The sequence below is a fragment of the Tupaia chinensis genome, unplaced genomic scaffold (assembly GCF_000334495.1).
Source record: "Tupaia chinensis unplaced genomic scaffold, TupChi_1.0 Scaffold144255_1, whole genome shotgun sequence".
NCBI classification, from domain to species: Eukaryota; Metazoa; Chordata; class Mammalia; order Scandentia; family Tupaiidae; genus Tupaia; species Tupaia belangeri.
Genome location: NW_006204113.1, coordinates 7,965,732 through 7,987,362, shown reverse-complemented (window position 1 = coordinate 7,987,362; position 21,631 = coordinate 7,965,732). Strand labels below are relative to the sequence as shown.

Genomic DNA, 21,631 nt, shown 5'->3' with positions numbered 1-21,631 from the left:
TAGAACAATTAAAAGAATAGAGAAATAAACCCCAAAAGATGCAGCCAACCAATTTTGACAAAGGGCACAAGACAATTCATTGGGGAACAGAAAAATATCTTCAGCAAGTGGTGTGGAAAAACTGGATATCCAGAAAAATGAAACTAGACACCTATCTCTCTCATCAACTCAAAATAGATCCAAAAGATAAACATGAAACCTCAAACAATAAAACTTCTGGTGGAAAACACCGTGGAATCTCTTGGAGACATCAGACATACAGACTTCTTAAATAAGACTCCCAAAGCACAGGCAATAATCCCGAATACAGCACACTGGGACTACATTAGGCTAAAAAGCTTCTGCACAGCAAAAGAAACAATAATTAGAATGAAGAGACAAACCACAGAATGGGAGAATATATTTTCAAACTATGACACAGATAAAGGAATGATAACCAAAATACACCAGAAACTCAATCAGCTTATCTGCAATAATAATAATAACTACCAAATAAAAAGATTGGCTAATGAGCTGTACAGACAGCTCTCCAAGGAAGACATATGAATGACCAAAAAGTATGTGGGAAAAAAAATGCTCAACTTCTCTTATCATAAGGGAAATGCAAATCAAAATCACATTGAAATACCACTTAGACCTAGTCAGAATGGCTGAGATTAAACAATAAAGAATGATAAGTGCTGGTGAGACTGTGGTGAAAAGAAAACTCATACTCTGTTGGTGGACATGTAAATTAGGACAGTCACTGTAGAGAACAATATCAAGGTTCCTCAAAGACCTACAAATAAAACTACCATATGACCCAGCAATTCCACTTTTGTATATCTACTCAAAGGATAAGAAAACAAAAACACTTGCACATTTATGTTAATTTCAGCATTATTCATAAATGGTAAGACATAGAATCAACCCAAATGTTCAAGAACAGATGAATGGATTGAAAAATGTGGCACATATACAAAATGGAATATCATTCAGCCATAAAAAGCAATGCAACTCTGACATTTGATTCAAAGTGGTTGAATATGAAAGATATAAAGCTAAGTGAAGTTAGCCAGACTATGAAAGAGAGGCATTGTATGTCCTGCTTATTATATACCTAATGTCAGCACTCTATGGTAGAAACTGAAGGATTGGAAAGTATAACTGTAGGGAGGGTAACTATAAATAACAGCGACAGTATAGGAGAAGGTAGGCAATAGGGAATGAGAAAAAGGGGATCAGGAAAAGATTTTAAGAAAACTATTATCAGGCACAAAATAGGAAAAGTTATCTGTTGATGATAATGTATATGGTAATATCTTTGATTTGACTGATGTGCACTATATTCATGCTGGAAAAAACCATTTTGCATACCCTAAAGATGTACAGTGATTAAGTGCAATTTAAAAAATAAACATACAAAATCTGAAGATATAATAGTACAAAGGACAATGGTAATACCAGAGATTGTATAGAAGAGTGGTAATTAGTAGCAGGTGGGCGGGAGGGACTAAGAAAAATAAAAACTTTTAATAGATGCAGGAATGGAAAGTTATCTATTGAGAATAATGTATATGATAATATATTTGACTCAATTGATATGCACTACATGAATGGTCTAAAAAAACATATTGTACACTATAAAGATGTACAATAGTTAAATGTAAATAAGACATACCATAAAAAGTGAATAATTAAGCCAGTTAATGTGTTTTGCATTCTTCCTTTTATTACTCTCTATATAATTAGTTGTGCTTTTACTTTGTGTTAGACTATGTGCTCGGAACTCTAGACACTCATTTCCAGCTCTTAAATTGTGCACTTCAGTTAGTGACTATGCATACTTCTGTAATTCAAAGAAAAATCTTCATCTCCCACAGGTTGGGTCCAAAAATAATCATGCATTATAATGTGTAAGAAAAGAGGAAGGGAAAGCAAGAACTGTATTTGAGCTAGTCAGGGAATCATAGACAAACTTTTTAGAGATGCCTTTTGATTCTTTACCTGCTATTGTGGAATGTTTAGAGCAATCCTCAAAAATGCACTATTTATGAAATAAATAGCATCATTATGAAACTGTCAACTATTAAACTGACATGGGGTTATTAAAGTACATAAACCATGAGAAATACATTGAAGACATTAAAGAGACCTAATAGCTGAGAATATGTATGGGCTTTTATTGAAACCTTTATTTAAAAAAGAAACTATATATACCGTTTTTTAGACAACTGGGGATGAAAAGTGGACAGAATATTATAAGTTGTAGTTGAGTTAATGTATATATTATTGTTACTGTAGTTTCTTAAGGGACTATCCTTGATACTGACAGATGGTTTCTTATTCTTGAAATTCATGTACAGAAGTGTTATAGGCACCTTACCTGCAAAAGGGTTGGTAAATGGAAAACACATGGGTAGTGAGAGAAATGGAGGAGTTAGTGACTTTAAGAGTCTTATTTTTATTGTTTTCTATATCTATGACTGTTAAAGTTTCTCATATATGCAAGCATACATATAAACATGAAGATAAATAGCACTACTTCATACACTTATCATAAGCACTAAATGTGTTGATCCATGGAAAGAGCTTACTATTATGAGTGATAAATGATCACTTTTTAATTTTTATCAGTTAATATTATGTTACAGAGAATCTTACAATTAGAATAATGTTAATTTTTTTTTCTTTTTTTGTTTCTTTTAAAAAATAATTGCTAGAGGGTGCATTTGGCAGAGAGTGACAGAGAAAGAGGGAGAAAGAAAGGGAGAAGTTATTTCCCCAAGGAGCATGATCATGCTGCAATCCCTCATTTTCCAGTTCTCCATCCTGTTGGGATTGGGGATTTACATTCACAAGCACCCAGCATATTTTTCATGTTTCTCAGGAGTATTATCATCCCAATTGTGATTTTCTTTTTTTTTCACCTGACTCTCCACAAATTAATTTATTGCCAGTATTGCTCTGAGCATTTAAATGTGCAACTCTTCTTTTACTTTTTACTACTCTAAAATACTTTATAGTATTCAGTATGGTCCTCATTTGTAAATTAGGTCAAATGTAATCTTAGAGAATGAAAAGCTATTCTATGGCCTGAGGTAACTTTTTAAAAGTTGCCTTTTTGTGAAGAGTTCTATTTAAACATCTAAAATTTATTTTTTCAAAAGTGCAACTACTTCTTATTGTGATTTCTGATTTACATATAATCACTGTACAGTGTAGGTTTTGAAAGCAAGTATGCAGTGTGCAACAATAAATTAAAAGTGAGACAAACCAATGCCTTTAAGTGTCTCTGTAATAGTACTATACAACCGATAGTACAGAGAAGTACTGGATTTCTCTGGGCACTTTAATTCTGACATTTCCTTTCTACTTACTAAATACAAAGATATTTTCTATAATAAAATTTGGCCCCAGAATAGGATTAATACAGATGAGATTCCCTCAAACACAATACCAATCATAATCCCTTCAATTTAACTTTCTACTTCCCTGAGATTTGCAAGGAAAGAAATTTAATTTTTCCTGAAGACAAATGTATTAATATTTAATAAAAACAAAATCCAGTGACAGTGTTAGTAAAAAATAAGAAATGTGCATAAAGCCCTTCTATATTTGAATACGATGACTGAATTGAGCTGCATTAGCTCCTAGACATGAAATATGATGTGTATGGGAAGCAAAATTTCAGGCAGAAGAAAATGTTTGCTTATAGAGATAAAATGTTCAGTGGATCTATGTTATGGAAAGAGACTGCAGATTTGTTACCAGAAACAGTGTCCTTTTATATATTGGTAGAATGCAGATGCATGTTACCAGTGGTCTAAGAAATTGGCAGCTATGTTTAATGTGAGTTATCTACCATAAGAAAAGGCAATTCAATATAGTAGATATATTTTTTCTATAATTGGTTCTTTGCAGTCTGAGTTCTTCAATACTTGTTAGTTTATTTTGGGATGGTTCCAAGTTGGACCTGTCCAATCAGATCATTCAAAATTCTTGCTCATAGTACTTAATTTAGATATTTGCATGCATGACAAGTCAGTTCACTAAGAGTTATCTCTGAGACTCTATTGGATTAATTAGGATAGGCTAGGATATACCTCAGCAAAAAATAAACCCTGGCATGTGTGTGTGTGTGTGTGTGTGTGTGTGTGCATACATATTTATAGATCAAGGAAAGCCCACCTTGAGTTGCCTCACACTGCTCCTATTGGAAATTCACTACATGAAATATGTAACCACCAAGGTCACTGCACTTATGGAAGAGAGAGCTGAAAGACACAGAGAAAAAAGTTTTGTTTCGCTTTTTTAAAAAGCAAACATTGACTAGATTTAGAACATTAGAACATTTCCTCCTACAATTCATTGACTAGAACTCAGTCACATGGTTCTAACAATGTGACCATACATGAGGTTAGACAATGAGACTACCTACATGTCCTGGAAGAATAACGATGGATATCTTTATCTTAGTGCTCTTTATATATATATAGGAATTGGTAGTCCCATAAAATGTAAATCTTGATTAACTTGTATCCATTTTCCTTATATGCAATATTAAAACATTTAATTAGAGTAAAAGGAGAGAGAAACATTTTCCCAATAATACCATTAAAACAGTTGGATAAAGAAATGCACATGAATTCATAAATACTTCCCTCATTTTTCCTATGTAAATTTTAAACTGGGTTTCTCCCTCTTACAACTAAGAATTATCATTAATTTAAAGTTTTATTCTCAATCCTAATGCTTCCTAAAATTAATTCTATTAAACAACTAATCAATTAATGTGTCGATTGAAAATGATTTACCTAGCATGTTCTTAAGATTATGGTGCAACTGCTAAACTTATATTCATTAGTCTAACTTTGTTTCAGTGTCACTGCTCAATGAAGTGTCTTTATGGCATTCTATCCACAGCTTCATCAGTTCACATAATTCTCCTGGGCATCTGGAGTGAAAGATAAGACCATGGACACTTAAGTTAGAATCCCTAGCTTTAACTCCTGGCTCTAGCCATTACTAGCTTTGTAGCGTTGTGCTTAGAAGAACATAATTTCTTTGTTTTCCAGTCCCCGCCCCCCAACTTGAAAAATGGGCATAATACAAAGTTATCTTTTTAAAAAAGATTTAATAAATAGAAAAATGTAGAACAGTGATGGACATCAGACAAGTGTCAGTAAATACTAGATATTTTACTTCTATCATTATTTTACCTTTATTGGATCGTGAATTCTTCTAAAACCAAGGCAATGATTATTTACTGACTTTTCCTTTAGTGCCTAGACTAGATTTGGTATGTAGAGAGCATACATTTTAGTTGAATAAATTGCCCTAATAGTAACAGTAGTAATAATTATAACGAGTGTTATTAAGCACCTATTAGATGCCAAGCATGGTTCTAAGTGTTTCATATGTATTAACTCATACAATAAATAAAGTAGTATATCACTCAGAATAATGAATATTTGTTATTACTGTAAAAATACCATAATGTCCCAGTGGTTTAAAAATAAGTTTATTTCTTATTGGCACAAAATCTAACTTTGATGTTGCTGGTTGTAGAAATCTCCTGGGTAGAACTTCTGAAAGTACTGACACTGTGCTCCAGGCTTTGATCATGGTCCTACATATCCTTAACAAGTCTACTGAAGTTACCCTAAAGGAAGAGAGAAAAAACTCATGAAAGGAATTTGGTTTTATTATTTAATTAGGATCAGGGCTAGAAATAAGTCTGATACTTCCATGCCTGTTCTATTGACCAAAATTTGCTGCATGCTTTTATTGTAATATAAACTAAATAAATGATAAATAGATCTTGTGTGTGTGTGATCATAAGTAAAGTGAAATAATCTGATAAATAAGAAAATTTAAAAAACCTATTTGTGAAAAATAAAATTTAAATTTAAAATAAATGAAACCTGAAGACCAGTATCATTGGAGAAGTGAAGAAGAACTTGAATGTGGTCTTACAGGATAAGCATACACTGGATGAGTGGGAAAAAAGGGAAGGCATTTACTATGGTTTGAATATGTTCCTCCCAAATTTGTGGGCTGATAGCTTTGTAGCGTTGTGCTTAGAAGAACATAATTTCTTTGTTTTCCAGTCCCCGCCCCCCAACTTGAAAAATGGGCATAATACAAAGTTATCTTTTTAAAAAAGATTTAATAAATAGAAAAATGTAGAACAGTGATGGACATCAGACAAGTGTCAGTAAATACTAGATATTTTACTTCTATCATTATTTTACCTTTATTGGATCGTGAATTCTTCTAAAACCAAGGCAATGATTATTTACTGACTTTTCCTTTAGTGCCTAGACTAGATTTGGTATGTAGAGAGCATACATTTTAGTTGAATAAATTGCCCTAATAGTAACAGTAGTAATAATTATAACGAGTGTTATTAAGCACCTATTAGATGCCAAGCATGGTTCTAAGTGTTTCATATGTATTAACTCATACAATAAATAAAGTAGTATATCACTCAGAATAATGAATATTTGTTATTACTGTAAAAATACCATAATGTCCCAGTGGTTTAAAAATAAGTTTATTTCTTATTGGCACAAAATCTAACTTTGATGTTGCTGGTTGTAGAAATCTCCTGGGTAGAACTTCTGAAAGTACTGACACTGTGCTCCAGGCTTTGATCATGGTCCTACATATCCTTAACAAGTCTACTGAAGTTACCCTAAAGGAAGAGAGAAAAAACTCATGAAAGGAATTTGGTTTTATTATTTAATTAGGATCAGGGCTAGAAATAAGTCTGATACTTCCATGCCTGTTCTATTGACCAAAATTTGCTGCATGCTTTTATTGTAATATAAACTAAATAAATGATAAATAGATCTTGTGTGTGTGTGATCATAAGTAAAGTGAAATAATCTGATAAATAAGAAAATTTAAAAAACCTATTTGTGAAAAATAAAATTTAAATTTAAAATAAATGAAACCTGAAGACCAGTATCATTGGAGAAGTGAAGAAGAACTTGAATGTGGTCTTACAGGATAAGCATACACTGGATGAGTGGGAAAAAAGGGAAGGCATTTACTATGGTTTGAATATGTTCCCCCCAAATTTGTGGGCTGAAATTTGGTTATATTTTGAAGGTATTAAGAGGTAGGTATTAAGGTATTAAGGTATATTAATAAAATTATGATTTTGAAACACAAAGTTTTGGAGAGTGCTTAGCCATCGAGGTGGGGGTTCATGATTGGTGAGTTTTTAGTGAGAGGGAATGAGACAGAGACATGGTCTGCTCTGAGTGCTCTCCTGTCTTTTCTAGGTTGTGATGTAGCAAGAAGATTATTGATAGAGGCAGCCCCTTAACTTTGGGTCTCCAAACTGAATAAATTCTATTTTTAGAATTTACCCAGACTCAGGTATTGCCAGAAAACAGATTGCTGAGGGAGGAAAATTCAGCACTCCAGAGAGAATAGGAGAACTCTTTATTATTATTATTATTATTACTATTATGCTAGCAGGCACAGAGGACTTAACACTCTGAGTCTCCAGGCCCCCCGCTGTGGGGGTTAAGCACAGTCTTTTATGGGGGAATTGGGGAGGGGCGGTTTCAACATGCTTGGAGTGGCCTTTCAGGAAGGGTCTCAGTGTCTGCCCTAACACAAAGCTGGCAGAGAAGCAGGGAATCAAGGCCTCTGGACAGCTTAGGGGAGGGGCAGCTAACCAGGGGCCAGAAAGCCTAGGCAGCTATCAGCCCTGGGCACTTCAAGGCCACTCACATTTTCCTCTATATCAGAACAGAAAGTTCAGGCAATTACATGACTTTAGTTTCTCCACATCAGTCATTCTATAATTTGTGACAGAATGGACTAGGACAGCATTCCAGATGAGGGGACGTGCACAGCTAAAGTCCTGGAGAAGAGAATGAGCAAAAACATTTCTGCCTGGATAGCTGGGGGCTGTGAAGAACTCATGGAGTATAAATGAGCCCAGCGACAAACATAACATATGGTAATCACAATCATGCAGAGAGGAGTATGTGCATCCTTTTTCTAGAAAGCCACTTTGATATATAACCAAAGACACTACTGTTTGAAAACTGAGACTCACTCCACTGCACCTGGTTATCAGATAACAAGATTTTTGCATCTGAATCTGGTCTTTTTTAAAAACTGCCTTTTTGCATACAAGATGGTTTTCTGACCTGGTTTAAAATGATGTTATCTGCAACATTTTCTGACAGTTTCAACCTATCACACAGTAGTTTACATCATGACTATTTATCGTCTCCTCACTTTGACTATGCACTACTTGAAAACACACACTTGTGTTATTCCAAAATACCAAGCACATTGCAGCAGGTCTTACTGTTGTTTAAATAACATCTATTTACCTTTGAATTCACTGGATGTTTTCGTAGATATCTGATATTGCAATTTTTACTCTATTTATAGCGGTTTTAAAACATAAGACAGTGTAATTCCAAAATTCTATCCATCTTTTTTTCTATTTGTTTCATTCTTTCTACTGACTAGTAAAGGAAAAAATAGCTAAGTTTTACATTCCAAGTAACAGAACTTTCTTGGTCTCTAAAACCCATCTTGTAATGCATGGGGCACAGCTGGTCAGCTGTGGGCTGTAGCCATTTAGAAATGATGGCTACAACCCACACTGCCCTGCCCATACGATCACAAGTTACCCACATGTGGTCCCCTGATAAGTTATTTTTTCACTCTTCTGACACATTTGCATGTTAGATGTCATGTTGGCATGTGTGGTGTCTAATCTTGTCTTAAAATTCTAGTGTCTTCTCTCCTCCAAGGGCTAAGACATTTGGAGAAATTTTAACTATTTCTGGGGAATGCATCTGCCAAGTGCAGAAATTAAATAAGCAAAGAAATTGAAATGACGTATCATGTAAAGCCTAAGTCAGGTTTAAGTAGTGTCTCCAAAAATGATCTTTTAACTATAAACGTCTAATGAATCTTAAATGTGTATCTTAAATTAAATGGTTATGAGAACAAAGGAATTGCTCTATATGAGGAAATGGTTTAGATGGCCAAAGTTTCACTCTTAAGCTAAGACCTGTGTTCTCTGAGATTTAACTGGGTGATGTGACAGTCTTTCACTCATCAGAGAATTTCATCTTTCAGTTTCTGGATAAATAAAAATGATCACAGTTCATATTTTGTTTGCTGGATTAATGAAGTATCCAAGAGGGGATCCAAACTGGATTTTGGGACCTGGGTTATGGTAAGAGGTATAAACTGGGGGTATATTTTGCCTTTACCGATGCAGTGCAAAAACAAAGTCCCAAAAAATCACAATGTGACTAAATAATGTAGCTTTGCTCTTGGAAAAATAAGATTTGGTTGCCTCTTTGGTAAGTGGGACTAATGAGAAGCTTATCAATACAAAGAATTTTGTGGGAACCAGAAGACCTATTGTATGAATGATCTCTATTGCACCATGCTCTTAGGTGAATGGAGAAGGAGGGTAGTGCACAGGAGGAGAAATGGCGCAAGAAAGCTGGGATTAAAATGAAGAATTTCTAGGGTAAAAGAAGAACCCGATAAGAGATTGCTAAAAATATCTCTCTGTCTCTCTTTTCCTCTCTCTTTCTGTCTTTTTCTCAACATGTATGAGTATATATAATATAGTAAAGCAAAATAAGTAAGAGGTCATTAGCATAGTTTTTTTTTTTTTTAATTTCTATACCCAGAGTCTTTACACATGCAAACTAAAATTTAACTTAGGCATTCCTTATAACTGAGTGATTCTGAAAACCAAACAAATCCACTTAAGCTACAACCAATCACAAAAAGCCAACTAATCATTAGTTCCATATGTAGCTAGGAACTTTCCATTGGATTGTACATCAATAAAAATAGCACCTCATGTGGCCGACCATGGTTAAAGTCCCAGACCTGATGGCTTAAACTCATGCCGGGCGTGTGTGTGTGCGTGCCCATCCCAAGAGGAGAATGGAGGAGAAGGGATCGCAGCATAGCCATCCCCCCTGAGGGGTGATTTCTCACTTTCTGTCTCTCTGACTCTGTCTTTCTGGTGAGCACACGTGCCCTGTAGGAAAAACCTTTCAAAAAAAAAAAAAAGAATATTTCAAACTTACATGGAGTAGAGAGATGGAGATGGAATTCTCAGGAACTCTAGTGCCTAGCTATGATGTCAGAACCTGACTGCTTCTGAGTTTTTCTCTGTGTTATTTACCATTCAATATAGACTGTAACTCCCAATAATTTCATAGTTAAGAATGTCAAGAATTTGAGGATTCTGTTCTCTGATACATATGTTTCCTAAATGCCAGTCATCATGGATGGAAAGTTTGTACAGCCTGATCTGCTACCTCGTTCCATTTTTCACTTACTCATTTGATGGCTCTGCAGTGAAGCCTGCATGCAGGCAGGCATTCAGAGAGATGATACAGTTTTCAACTTATGTCTGGTCTCATCTCTGAGACCACAGGAGCCAGAGTAGAAGCAGCAGCACTTTTTTTTTTTTTAATTTCTATACCCAGAGTCTTTACACATGCAAACTAAAATTTAACTTAGGCATTCCTTATAACTGAGTGATTCTGAAAACCAAACAAATCCACTTAAGCTACAACCAATCACAAAAAGCCAACTAATCATTAGTTCCATATGTAGCTAGGAACTTTCCATTGGATTGTACATCAATAAAAATAGCACCTCATGTGGCCGACCATGGTTAAAGTCCCAGACCTGATGGCTTAAACTCATGCCGGGCGTGTGTGTGTGCGTGCCCATCCCAAGAGGAGAATGGAGGAGAAGGGATCGCAGCATAGCCATCCCCCCTGAGGGGTGATTTCTCACTTTCTGTCTCTCTGACTCTGTCTTTCTGGTGAGCACACGTGCCCTGTAGGAAAAACCTTTCAAAAAAAAAAAAAAGAATATTTCAAACTTACATGGAGTAGAGAGATGGAGATGGAATTCTCAGGAACTCTAGTGCCTAGCTATGATGTCAGAACCTGACTGCTTCTGAGTTTTTCTCTGTGTTATTTACCATTCAATATAGACTGTAACTCCCAATAATTTCATAGTTAAGAATGTCAAGAATTTGAGGATTCTGTTCTCTGATACATATGTTTCCTAAATGCCAGTCATCATGGATGGAAAGTTTGTACAGCCTGATCTGCTACCTCGTTCCATTTTTCACTTACTCATTTGATGGCTCTGCAGTGAAGCCTGCATGCAGGCAGGCATTCAGAGAGATGATACAGTTTTCAACTTATGTCTGGTCTCATCTCTGAGACCACAGGAGCCAGAGTAGAAGCAGCAGCACTAAAACAAAGAAAGAAAGAAATCATTAGTTTCAACAATATCTCCTTTCTTCTCAATTCCTCATTTCTGTAAATTGGCATGTTAGAGGTTAGGATTTATTTTGCGACTATAAATATAATGCCTTGACATGAACATAGATTATATGTCAATATGAAACCTGAGAAGAATGATGCCACCTAATAAATCTGATGAGAAGACTTAAATTCTTTCCAATATACTAGCATTAACAATTAGGTTTGATTGAAAACTGAGTTGTTCTTGTTGGCACTAGAAGCAGCAGATCTTAAGTATTCATATATCAATAAATAGCTAATAACAGGCACTGTATATATCATTAAATAATCAAAACAGTTATTCTTCCTTAATAGGACTGGAGTACCTTACATACTGCAGCCAAAGTAAATCACTGTACTGGATGGTTTCCGCTTTTACTCTAAAAAGCAGAGACTCTAAATAACATAAGCTGTTAGCTGTCACACAACTCATATCATTAGTAGAAAGAATATTTATAGACCCCTAAGCAAGCCTAATCCGACAGAAAAAGGATAAGCAGAGGACAGGAAAGGCCTGGATAGAAATGTTAGCATAGTAACTAGCAAATAATATACTAGAAATAATAATATTGTACATGCTGATGTTATATGAGCTTTCTTCTAAACAAGTAATGCAATGACACCAGGATTGCTTGCTAATATTTCAATGGATGTTTTCTGGGAAAAATATTTCCTAAGTTTTAGTATTATCGATTTTAGGTCAGTTCCTTGACTGATATACAAAAATGTATAAAAATTCTGTTAATCCTAGAGTAAGAATAACATATTTAGTTCAGCATTAGTAGTTCTCTGAAATTGTATTAAGGTATAAGTTCAACCCAGCTGCTCGTAACAGAATCCGGAAACATCAGTAGCTTTTGAAAGATGGAAGTGAAAAGAAGTAGCATAGCCTTATAGTCACTGGAAATTCGGTCTTCTATTTTTCTTTTCTGCTATTTATACAACATATCTCACATTTCAAATCATCATCACTCGAGACAGTTTTCAGAAATCGTATTGCAGATATCCTGAAGGAGTAGCGAAAACCTGATTTAACTGAACTTTAGTTTCTCTAGGGGACCAGTTGGTGGTGCAGTGGTGGTACAACTGAGTTCACATAAGAATGTTCTGGGTTCACTTCCCAAGGTTACCCTGTGCATGCTGGGTACACATGTGTGTGCGCATGGTCCAGACTGGGTGAGGCTGGGGATTGATGGCAGCAGCAAGACCTTGTCCAAAGTGCTCGTCTCTCTGTCTCCTCTTTCTCTATATCTCTCATGTAATCAACAACAAAATTACTTTTTAAGGCTGGGGATTGATGGCAGCAGCAAGACCTTGTCCAAAGTGCTCGTCTCTCTGTCTCCTCTTTCTCTATCTCTCATGTAATCAACAACAAACTTAGTTTTTAATTTTTTTAAGAGAGATTTTTGCTATAGGGCATATGTGCTTACTGGAGAGACAGAGAGAGACAGAAAGTGAGAAATCACTTCTCGGGGAGATGGTCATGTCAACATCTCTTTTCCTCCATTCTCCTCTCAGGATTTTGAGCACACATGCACACATGCCTGGCATGTTTCAAGCCACCGGATCCAGGATTTGAACTGTTGTTGGACATGCACGAGTCCAGCAATGTAGCCACTATGCCGTCAACTGGTTCCTAAACTTATCTTTAAAATAAATAAATAAAATAGGCTTTTCTGGAAGCTGCACAAAACTTGTCTTTACATGTTATTGCTCAAAACACCTACTTAAAAGGAAGATAATAGTTAAATAGGCATCTTACTGCATTTAATAAGACTAATATCAAGTTCTCATCTTCTAACATTGAGTGAATTCATTTTTTGTGATTACTGTACCATCTCACAATAGCTAAATAATCTGGAAGAAAATTATAACTAGATTTTATGCAGACACGTGCACATGCATGTACGTGAGAGCACATGTGCACACACACAAACACACACACATACACATACACACACACCCTCTAAGTGTATAGAAGACCTGCTATTTGAGGAGTTATGGTGGTAATATGTATAGGAGCACAAAATCCAGTGATATTACTCAGATACTTGGGACTTCTGAGTTTCACTTTCCAAAGCAGTAGCTCAGAAACTGAAGAAAACTTCTGACACCTTTATGGGAATAGTGCAGTACAGAAAGGAGCAGCCCTGATGAACAGCTCACGGTTTTTGGTTGTAACCACAACAAACATAAACTTAGGCAGGGGGGTGCAGAGGAAAGAGACCAGTCCTTACATTAAATAAAGCCCAGTTTTAAATCATCTCAATCTCTAGTGAGATTAAGATGACCTGGAATTTCAGGTGTGGTAGCCATGCTGCTTGTCAGAAGCCCAAGTAAATTCTGTCTAGAGGAAGATAGGTAAAATTAATGCTTTATAGTACCTTTATAATTTTTCATAACTAATGTCTAGATACCAATAGATACATCAATAGACACACGAGAAGATAAAACATGCATAAAAGGAAAAATGAAAATAAATATATGAGGCAAATACATAGGGACTCCAAATAATGGGGTCAATAGACTTACCATTTTGAAAAAAAAAAAAAAAAAATCCAGCCTTAATATGTTTATGGAATTAAATAAACATTGGAAATTCCAGGTGATTATTTTTTAAAGAACTATTTTATTTCACTGTTTTTAGTTATTTATTGATTTAGAGCAACAGAGTGAGCGAGAGAGAGAAAGGGAAAGTGAGAAAGCCAGGTCCAGGACTCGAATCACAGTTGACCATGTGGGAGTCCAATGCCCTTAATCACCACACCACCTGCCAGCCCCCAGGTGATTATTTTTTAAATAATTATTTTATTTAACTGTATTTACCATTTATTTATTTAGAGGAATAGAGTGAGTCAGAGAGAGAGAGAGGGAAAGTGAAAAAGCCAGGTCCAGGACTCCAAACACAGTCGATCATGTGGGAGTCCAGCGCCCTTAACCATCACACCACCTGCCGGCCCCCCCACCAGGTTATTATTAAAAACAATAAATATAAATCAACAAAAATCATAGACACTACTTTGAAAATTCTTGAAATCAAAATCAGTACATGCATTTCACCAAGATATTAGGCTCAAACCAAGAGAGAACTAGTGAACTAGAAGATAGGGAAAAAAAAAAAGTCAAGGCCAGCAGGTGGCAGGTTGGTTAAGGCCTCTGGACTCCTACATGGCCGACTGAGGTTTGAGTCCCAGGTCAGGCAGCTTGCTTTCTAATTTTCTCTCTCTCTCTCTCTTACTCTCACTCTCTTGCTCTGTCCCTCTCTGGTCTAATTAAAAAAATAAATAAACAAATAAAGTTAAATAAAATAATTCAAAAAAAGATGAAAGAAAAAAGAAAAAAAAAAAGAAATCACCCGGGTCAATGCATGTGGAGAGAAACTTGTGGAAACTCAAAAAAAAAAAAAAAGAAAAGAAAATGAAAATGAAAGGGAATATAATGCATATACAGACAATATTGCAAAGTTTTAGCATGCATAGACTTGCAGGGAGAGGGAGTAGGGTAGAGACAGTGGCAGTGAGTATTCCTGAAACTGATTACTGCTGTCAGGGCCCATATTCTACAACAACAATACACCAAAGTAGGAAAACTTCAAGACAATCCACACAAGAACATCATGATAAAACCTCAAAACAAAGAGAAAGTGTGATAAACAGTATGTAAAGTTTCCTATTATCTTCAAAAAAGCCAAGAATGAGGGTTATAGCTAACTTCTTAACAGAAACACCAGCAAGAAATAGGAAAATAAACATACCCATGCTTTTGGTAAAAGGACTATACTTCAGGTTTCTCAATATATGATAAAACCAACAATCAAAACAATTCAGTAAAATATAGAAAATATGAAAAATAAAATCTACAAACTTGACATACATGGACAAATATGACAAACACCTAATACAAGAAATTCAGAATACAAATTGTTTCCAAGAGCATATGGTATTTTTAACAAAATGGAGTCAAGTATCCATTACGCAAGTCATGACCAATGTCACAATACTGAAATATTACAGTGTAGGGTCTATGATTATTTTGAAACTAAGTAAATATGTACTAACAGAAACTGGCAAAAGTATGAAATTAATCAATATGAGCCTAAATAAACCTTCTGTGAAGAACAGAATCAAATTAAAAGTTACCTTCAATTAAATGGCAATGAAAATTATCATTGCAAATAGTTGTAGAACATCCAATAATTATGAAATGCAGATGAAGCTGTGAATTGAGGAAATTTATATACTTAAACACATACATTAGAAAGTAAATCCAGGAAATTAATAATTTAAGAATTATATTAAAGGAAATAAGCCAACCATAGAAAGACAAATATCTTATGATTTCACTTACAAATGGGACCTAAGGGAGTCAAACTCGTAGAAGCAAAAAATTGAATGGTGATAATCAGGGGGGTGTTAAAAGGATTGCAAAGTTGTTGGTCAAGGGAAAAGAGATTTCAGTCAGATAGCAGGGAGAAGTTCAAGATCTCTAATGTACATAATGATGATCATTGTCAATAAAAATCTACTGTATACTTGAAAATTGCTGAGAGTCGATTTTAAATGTCCCTACCACAAAAACAAAGATGTGAAGTAATGCATATTAGATTTAGTTCTTTCACAACATATACATATAATGATGTTACATTGCATTGTATATCTAAAATGTACACAATTTCATTTATCAATTGAAAATAGAACAAAATTTCAGAATGAAAATAAATTCAAGATAGTACACATCTCTGAAAACCACAAAGGTGATCCTGCTGCACCCACTGACACATCACAGATTTAAGAAGAAAAGAATTAGCCAGCAGATGGCATAGCAGTTACATTGCTGGACTTCCACATGGCTAAACATTGTTCGAGTTCCAGACCTGGTAGCTTGAAACTCATGCCAGGCATGTGTGTGTGTGCCCAAGATCCAGGAGGAGAATGGAGAAAAAGGGACTGTGGCATGACTGTCCCTCTTGGGGGGTGATTTCTCACTTGCCCTCTCACTGAATCTATCTCTCTCCTGCCAGTGCTCATGCCCTAAGGCAAAAATCTCTCCCAAACATAAATAAATAAATTGAAAATAATTTATCTAAAGAATTTCAGAAAGTGACATCAAACGAATGCCTCTGAATAAGTAGAAGGATAATAATTATTTAAGTAGAAATGAAAAAAACTAAAGCAATCAAATATATTTATCAACCAATTTGAAATTTCTTAGGAAGGATAATGATATAGATGAATCTATGGCAAGACTGAGAGACACAGAGAGACGCTGTAAGAGAGTCCTGGCACAAGCTAGGGCAGTGGGGTTGGCATTAGCTCTGCAGGGCCATTTCTGGAGTTTTTCTCCTATGCTGGATTGATTGTGTCTATCACAAACAGCTGTCTTTGAGAGCAGCAGATGATGTAATGGCTGCATCACTGGATTCCCAAGTAGTCGACTGTGGTTCTAGTTCCAGACATGGTGGCTTAAATCTCCTGCCAGGCACCTGTGCGTGCATGCCCAAAATTCCCAAAGGAGAATGGAAGAGAAGGGATTGCACTGTGGCCATTCCTCCTGGGGTGGGGGGGGGTATTTCTTGTTTTCTATCTCTCTGTTGCTGTCTCTCTGATGAGAGCATGTGCCCTATAGAAAAAATCTCTCTCTCTCTAAAAACAAAACAAAACAACTATCTTCATTTGTTCTTGATAAACATCTAAGGGTCAGGATGATTAAAGGATGCTGGCCTGCAAGGTTGATTTCTAATATTTAAATACAAAATGCAAAAGAATCTAATGTAAAAATAATTAAGTGCAAACCATACTCCTTTCAAATTTTACAGACCTGAATGTCTGCTTCATGAGCAAATGCTTTACTCCTGCGGCAGGTACTTCAGGCGATTCTAGGTAGAAGGAAAAAGAAAATAAGGTTTATCAGAAATGCATGACACTGGACATTCTAGATAAAAGGCCAGAGTGGAAAATAGGCAGAGAGAGAAGTTTGAGTGTTGCTGTTAAGAATCCTGCTGGTTGGGACCAGCAGATGGTGCAATGTTTACATTGCTGGACTCCCACGTGGTCGACCTGGTTCAGGCCTCAGACCCGGTGGCTTAAAACTTACATTGGGCATGTGTGTGTGTGCCCAAAATCCCAGTGAGTGTGGCTTTTTCAGCTGCAGAAATTTACTTTCTCTTTTGAGTGAGAGGAGGATGGAGGAGAAGGTATTGTGGCATGGTCATCCTCCAGTGAGGTGATTTCCGGCTTTCTGTCTCTTTGTCTTTGTCTCTCTGGAAAGCATACGTGCCCTATAGCAAAAATTTCTCTTTAAAAAAATCTTGCTGGTCTTATTTCCAAGACACGCCTATTAAACTATGACCATAAACACAAATCCAAAACTTGCATTCTTTGTCTCTCAAAATGTTGAATCTGTCCAGAAAAGTTCTGGCTATACATTGAGATCATGTAGAACATGGTATAGAATTTTGGTTCATTCTAAATGTCAGGGAAATCATCAAACAGGATTTCATTTGAAAGTTCATTCAGACTTGTGTAGAGGACAGATTTAGTGATCATGAGTAAAAGTAGAAAGACTAATCAAGTGGCCTAGCATAGACCTCGATGATAGCACTCGGCTAATACCTAAGAGAAACATTTGAATATAATTAGTAAGTCTATAAAATTACTTTATTACTTTTATTTAATTAATTTATTTTTTGCTATAGGGTACATACACTCACTAGAGAGAGGGGGGGAGAGAGAGAGAGAGAAAGCAAGAAATCACCTCCTCCAGGGGAATGGCCATGCTGCAATCCCTTCTTCTCCATTCTCCTCTCAGACTTTTGGGCACGTATGGACATTCGCCCTGAGTGTTTTTGAAACTGCTGGGAACAGTACTCACCCTACACAGTTGGTCTTGTGGGATCCAGCTGCCATAACCATCAGGCCACCAGATGGCCCAAAATTCTGACTTCACAGATGCACTAGATATGGAGTTACTCCCCAGGTTGCATTAATTAACCATCCTCATTAGTCTGGGACATTTTCCCTGTGAAAATCATTTTGGTCTGTTCTGTTTATATGTTGATGTGCTTGATTGAGCCAGTGCACAATGTACTCTGGATGGAAAAATCTCACTTTGTATGCTGTAATGATGTACAGTGAATGAATGTAAAGAAATAAATTTAATTAAAAAATCATTTTTGAGAGAATACTTCTGTTTCCTTTTGCTTAGGCAGAAAGGAAGTTGAAAATAAAAAGTTCTTGGGTTTATGACCTAAAAGAATATGAAAGACAGTGAAAATTTTCAGCTATAAGAATAATTATCTAAACTGAAAGACATGAAAATGCTGGCTGGCTCTCCTAAGTGTGTTTTAGGTCACGTAAATCATGTTAAAAGTTCCAATTAGAAATGGATTTTTCCCCCTGGGAAAACTACATGCAATTTCAGCTGCAGAAATTTACTTTCTCTCCTGATCTCTGGGCAACCATCCCTGCAAACTGCAATGGGTCCTCCTATAGCACATAAAGAACTGCTGCCAAAGTCAATGGCTTAGAGATACGTAAATCATCTCCTATGTTTGAAATGTGTCTTGTATTAGGAGTATTAGGTTTGATATTTTGAAATAGTTTGATAGTAGATATTATGGAATTAATTCTGTACCTCTTTTCTGATTGCTGGAAAATTGGTAACTCTCATGACTCAAAAGTTACTTTCTAACATAATTTTTCTGGAACTCTGCTGTAGGGCTTTTAAGGCTATTTGAAGAAGCATTTCGCTGCTACATTTTTCATAGGATGTGAAGGGACAAAGTTTTAACTTTGTTGTTGTTTGAAGTACTTGGTCATTCTTTATTGTAAACTGCTGGATTATAATTTATTTGTGAAGTAAACTTTAAAGCCACTTTGAACAACTTCTAGGAAGCATTTGTTTTTAAATGGAGAAAGGCCTTTTCTGTAACCTCATTCTATAAGCCTGTGGTATGTCCATCAGCAAGACTAAACACAGTCATTTATGAGAATGCCCTTCATCTGGTTATTAAGAAATGCTGAATAGTGTCTGTGTCAGGCACCGGGTTAGGTTCAAGTTGTACAATAGCCCACAAAAATGATAGGATTCTTGCTCAGAAGGAAACTTCAATGTGAGCGACAAGTCATTTTCCCAAGTTCCCTCACTCTGCTGAATTCCTGGTAAGGTGTAGAGGAAATGCCAGGTTCTACACTTAACAAACTTTTATTTGGGGACCAGCAGGTGGCAGAGTGGTTCAGATTCTGAATTCTCACATGGCCCACCGTGGTTTGAGTTCTGAATCCAGTCACTTGAAAATCATGCTGGGCATGTGTGAGTGCTCAAAGTCCCAAAAAGAGAATGGAGGAAAAGGAAGTACAGCATGGCCATCCCCCCCAAAGAGTGGTTTCTCACTTTCCTTCTGTCTCTCTCTGGTGAACACAAGCACCCTGTCAAAAAAAACATCTTGGAGAAAAAATGTTTATTTTATTTTGAGGTGAAAATCTGATATTTCCTCTGTAGCTTTAGATTTGGCTATGCATTGCCTAGGGGCCTGATGGTAAGGTAGCTTCGAGGAGACATTAGAATCAAAGTTGTCTCTAAGTTGTCTTAGTGTTTTTAAAAATGTGATCTATAAATTTTGATTTCGAGTCTTTGGAACATTTGTGTGTATGTGTGCCCACACACGTGTGTTATTTCTGCTCCAATGTCTTTGCAGTGTTCTCTCATGCAGATTAGCATGACCAATTTACAAACGAGGGACTTAAGACCTAGAAAATAATATTCCCCTGGTCAAACAATGAGCAGGTGAGAGTCCTGGGATGGAGGCTCAGGACCGTCTGCTTCTGCAGCCTGCAGTCTCCTCCTTCCCCCCCACTCCATCACATCACCACCTCGTCAGACTCTGCCTCTTTCTGCCATCTTCTAAGCAGGGCAGCTCTTACCAGTTCCTCATCTTCAAGCCAAATATTATTGGTGTGTCAAATTCTTGGTGTCTTGAGCTACTTAATAGTGTCTCTCCTTAAAAATTAAAAAAAAAAACCTAATGGAAAAAATAAAACCAGATGCTTTATTGAGAGTGCTTACTTAAGTATGAATGAATATATACTGCTTCAAACTACAACTAAAACACACAAGTCCCCAAACTGGGAATCTAAACATTGTGTTATAGAACTGTGTACCCTCAAAATTCACATGTTGAAGCCCTGACCCCCAACCTGATTGTATTTGGGATAGGGCCCTTAAGGACCCTAATTACTATTAATGAGGTCATAAAGGTAAGACCCTAATCCTAGAGGTTCGGCATCTTTTAAGAAGAGGCAGAAACCCTTGGAACTACGCATGGAGCAAAGCCCATGTGAAGCCACAGTGGAAGGTAGACATCTATGAGTGATGGAAGGAAGCAGCAGGAGAAATCAGATTTAATGCCTGCCACATGTGAGCCTGGATTCACAGCTTCCCACAGTTCTAGAACTGTGAGAATAAGCAAAAATTCTGCTGTTTAACCTACCCAGATTATTTCATTATTATTATTTAATTATTATTATTTTGTCAGACTAATACATATAGGAACATGAAGAAAGAGGAGGAGGATTAGGAGGCATAAAAGAGGGAGAAAAAAGGAAGAAAAGAATGAAGAACGGAAGGAAGGGAGGAGGGAATGAAGAGGAGGAGGAGGGGAAGAAGAGAGGGAGGGAATAAGGAAGCTGGAACGGTTAACTGGGAAGATCTTGGAGATAAGGAAGAAAATATTTTGACAGGAGGAAATAAGTGAACACAACGAGGAAGATAAAATGTCTTGATAGAACAGTAGTTACATGGTAACGAGTGTTAATCAAACCCTCTTAAAACTGAAACTTACGTCCTATCCTATGGATCACCGGAGACGCAGGGCCTTCCTCAGCTCAAGCTCTCTACGCCTGCGCAGGGTTCAGAACCACAGCTTTCCCTCCCAGTGCGACTGCGCAGAGATCGTCATCTCCTGCAAAACCTCACTTGTGCTTTCTCTCCTGACCTTGTCAATGAACCCATATCAGAATAATCTCTGTGTTAAACAAAAGGGATTCACAGGGCTGTTTACCCATAAACCCCATCTGGTCATCAGCAGAATTTCCCAACAACCGTTACAAGGCTCTTGAATCCTGACTCAGCCTCCACTAGACACCACCAAGTCAGTAGTTGAACATCGAAATGCCCCTTTAGTGGGGTGAATGAGAAGCAGGGTGTGATATCGTGTGGCTCACCAGAAATCTGTTTTAGTACCCTGTCTCACAGGTCAATTCTCATCTGCCAGACTCTACAAACTCTGTTTTATTCACTGACTATCCCTA

The 21,631-nt window shown here is 36.5% G+C and overlaps 2 long non-coding RNA genes across 3 annotated transcripts; both read right to left on the bottom strand.

Moving 5' to 3' along the window:
• Positions 1-2,164: 2,164 nt before the first annotated feature.
• On the bottom strand, positions 2,165-4,868 carry LOC102490463 (uncharacterized). The gene is made up of 3 exons (XR_337102.1): positions 4,797-4,868; positions 4,171-4,256; positions 2,165-2,365 (listed from the first exon to the last, which is right to left on the bottom strand). It is a non-coding gene; the product is annotated as an uncharacterized LOC102490463 (long non-coding RNA).
• A 1,655-nt stretch (positions 4,869-6,523) lies between these two features.
• Positions 6,524-21,216, bottom strand: LOC102490184 (uncharacterized). Of its 2 annotated transcripts, XR_003547512.1 has the most exons (4): positions 21,163-21,216; positions 17,142-17,199; positions 10,338-10,458; positions 6,524-6,679 (listed from the first exon to the last, which is right to left on the bottom strand). It is a non-coding gene; the product is annotated as an uncharacterized LOC102490184 (long non-coding RNA). The 2 variants fall into 2 exon arrangements; XR_337101.1 differs by lacking the exons at positions 6,524-6,679; positions 10,338-10,458 and adding an exon at positions 11,156-11,271.
• Between the last annotated feature and the right edge of the window lie 415 nt (positions 21,217-21,631).